Source organism: Tupaia chinensis, unplaced genomic scaffold, assembly GCF_000334495.1.
Source record: "Tupaia chinensis unplaced genomic scaffold, TupChi_1.0 Scaffold139389_1, whole genome shotgun sequence".
Lineage (NCBI taxonomy): Eukaryota > Metazoa > Chordata > Mammalia > Scandentia > Tupaiidae > Tupaia > Tupaia belangeri.
This window is the reverse complement of record NW_006199275.1, coordinates 166,654-170,460: the sequence shown is the minus strand read 5'-3', so window position 1 is coordinate 170,460 and position 3,807 is coordinate 166,654.

The window sequence follows — 3,807 nt, the reverse complement described above, 5'->3', positions numbered from 1 at the left end:
CTGAACCCCATTTTGCACCTCTCTTAACACTGTGTATCAACAAGTAGGATCCCACACTGCCACTGACATTTAGTCAAGTATCACTCTTTTCGTTACTGGGGGTTATAAAAAAGAAAACGCAGGTATGTTACGAGGGGCAAAACAACAGCAAGTTTTACCTGGCATTTTGATTTCTCTAAAATTACCACTGGATGCTTAGAAGCGGCAGCCACTGGGGCAGCACTCTTCCAGGCAAACACATGACTAAGCTGTAGAATACCGTGGAACGGATGCATGAAGAAAGCGAGCTAAAAGACAGCGCTGGCTCCCTGCATAGCAGTAACACGTTGCTCAAGAGATGTCGGGCCCCAACAGAGAGCAAGTTGGAATCTCGGGGCCTGCCATCCTGAAACACACCAGGTACACGAGAGTGTCTCAGATCTGACAGGTGAAGCCTGGGGGAGGGTGATGGCCGTGTAAGCAGACCCTGTGGAGGGTGCTTTTTCTCTCACTCATACATGCACGTGCAAGCACTCAAAAATAAAGCTTTTTGTTTGTTTTGTTTAAGAAGTTTTTGCCTTAGGGCACATGAACTAGCTAGAGAGAGAGACAGAGACAGAGACAGACAGTGAGAGGGAAAGTGAGAAATCACCCCCTGGGGGAGATGGCCATGCTGCAATCCCTTCTCCTTCAAGGGTCTTGGACATGCATGCACATGTGCCTGGTGTGATTTTCAAGCCACTGAGTCCAGGACTCAAACCTCAGTCAGCCACGAGGGAGTCCAGCGATGCAATTGCTAGGGCTTTTTTTTTTTTTTTTTTTTAATAAAAAATCAGTACATAGAAATGAATGAGAGAGCAATATACTAAAATGAGAAGTTCAAAGCAATTTATAAATTTCAGCATCTCATGTGTTGATTGTGTAAGGTCTTCCTAAGTCAGTGTTCACCATTCTAAATGTAATGAAGTTCACACATATTTTGGGGATCCCTGTAAGTCAAAGGTCATCTGTGAGGAACTAAACTGATGGTGCTGGCCCCCCGAAACTTTAGTCTAAGGGAAACAAAAGGTAGAAGAGAAAATCTAGGTGTAAAACAAGGCAGATTTTTAAGGAGAATGATTACACAAAGTATTGTGAAACTATAGAAAAAAAAGATAATTAAACCCAGTAAAAGGATCCTCTGATGCTGTCCAGAGTTGGCATTCTGGCCGACGTGACACCAGCTGCACTGGATCGTACCAGGGCTCCAGGTAGAGGGGAAAACTGATCAGAGATGCCAAGGTTGGAACACACAGGCAATGTTCAGGGAACACAGAGTAGAAAGGTGTGGTCAAAGGACAAAACAAGAATTTAGGGAGAGGGAGGCTAAAGAAACAGAATGAAAGAAACATGAATTGGGACTAGACTTGAAAAACTTCAGACTACAGTAAATAATGAGGTACTACTGAACATTTTTTTGAGAGGTTTTTGCTATAGGGCACATGCACTCGCCAGAAAGAGAGATAGAAAGTGTCGCAATCCCTTCTCCTCCATTCTCCTCTCGGGATCTTGGGCACACATGCACACATGCCCGGCATGAGTTTAAGCCACCGGGTCTGGGACCCAAACCCTGGTTGACTACATGGGAGTTCAGCGACATAGCCATTACACTAACTGTTGGTGCCCTACTGAACTTTTTTGAGAATGACTGATCAAAGTGTAAAGAAATTATTGAAAAGGCAGGTATATGCACTAATTCCAGTTTATATGAATAGTCCCACAGTCTAAGCATTGGGATTAGACCTCAATTTTGGGGATGAGGGAATTTCTGGTGACACAGTAAACCATGGTTTCTAAGGAAAAGAAGGAAGAGGTGAAGAGGATTCTGCAGTCCCAAGAATGGATGAGGAGGCTGCTGATGCCCGGCACTAAGCAGAGGTAGGTCTGGAGCAGAGTAAGTCTAGCTGTGGACATGCTGTTGACATGACAAAACCGATGCGCCATATCCTATTTCCTGAATGTTTCCTGGGATTGTGCAAGAGCTACTGCCATGACTTATACTGGAACAAGCCCTTGGGTGTCAAGAGCCACAGATGCCGTTTATGTATGACACATGACGATGTTCTGATAATTGGGAAGCTCATCAGAAAGACTGGCTGTTCAAGGGTTCAGATCATCTTCATTGCCCAACGTCGACTGAGCGCCATAGCCCGCACATTTCTAACGCAATATCCATGCCCTCACTGCAAGCTGTAATTGTAAACCACGAAACTGCGAAGGAGCCCTTAAACTGAGGGAAAAGAAATTTAGCATTTTCCTACCAAATTACTAAGGAAATTTTTGTTTGGGTTTAGATGTCACCCCAGAAACCATCCATGGGTGTGTGGGATTGAACCAAAAGAGTATCTATTTTTAAATTTTTGTAAAAAAAAATTATTTTAACTGTATTGATTTGACCAGAGAGGGGCAGATTTTGAGAGAGAAGGGAAAGTGAGAAAGCAAACTACCGGGTCCAGGACTCCAACTGTAGTAGCCATGTGGGAACCCAGTGCCTTTAACCACCATGACACCTGCCAGCCCCTATTTTTTTTTATAAAGAAGTTTTTATTTCATTGATGATTATTATTTAATTTGCTATAGGGCACGGTGTGCTTCCCGATAGAAACAGGGGGATGGGGGGGAGTGACAAAGCAAGCCACCACGGTCAGCCATGGGAGTCCAGCACCTTAACCACCACGTCTCTTGCAGGCCCCAAGAGAATGCCTGAAAGCAGGTCTGCTGTGTAGGTATCAGCGGCTAGGGCCATCTTACTCCGACTGAACTACTGAGCGCAAGATCTAAGCTGGTCTGCAGGGGAGAATCTAGTTCCATCACCGAAGAGGCTGCGCTCTTGGCCGGGTTACCCAATCTTCGCGCCTCATTCTTTACCTGCAAAACCGGCAGGCCTGCCTCCCTAACTCCACGGCGGTGCGAGCGGGCTCCCAGGAGCGCGGGGCGAGCACTGGGGCGGGCTCTGTGCTAGTCACGGTTTACAAGGTGCAGATCACCGCGGATAGTGACCATTCTCACCTAGAGCGAGAGAGACGTGGTAAGCAGGTTAGTTTCAAAACCAAAGACTCACGGTGTAAGAATGACGTGGAGGAACTCCTGAAAGGCATTTCGGACTATGCCTCACCTTAGGAAATGGTGAAAAGCTATTTCTTTTAGGATTTGCTTCACCACTCCCTACCAAAAACAGATAAACCTTCAACCAAATGGTCGTCTTAAGGTTTCGCCGCACCGAGGCAGTTCTGGGGAGAGGCGAGTCCCACCTTCCTCCCAGGGGTAAACAGGGTCACCTCCCGGTACCGACCACTCGTCCCGAGGACGGGGCAGTGGGGCGTCTCCTGTGCTGGCCAAGCCCCCTCCCGATGCTCCCTTGGCCTCGACCAGGACGGGGCGTTGCAGGGCAGCGAATATTCACGGAGGGGACGTCGCCGCCAAGAAGGGCTGGGCGCCACGAACCCAAATTGATTCGGTCTGCCCCAAAACAGAGGGCAATGAAGGCGCATCCACGCCCCCCGCCGCCAGCCCGCGACCCCATCCCCCCCAACAATGGCGCGGGCGAGGGCGGGGCCTGCGCGCCCGCCGAGGGCAGGGGAGGAGGTGGCCAATCAGGGCCTGCCTGGCGGTCACGTGACAGTCCTCGCCGCGCGGGGCCGGGCGCACAGTCCTAGGGAGGCTCCGAGAGGGGCGGGGCCGGATGGAGCGGGCGACGAGGCGGCGACTGGAAGTGACGCAAGGGCGTAGGGCTCTGCGCGCTGGGACGTGGCGGCGGGGGCCGGGGCCGGGGGGGGGAGGGGGGCCCCC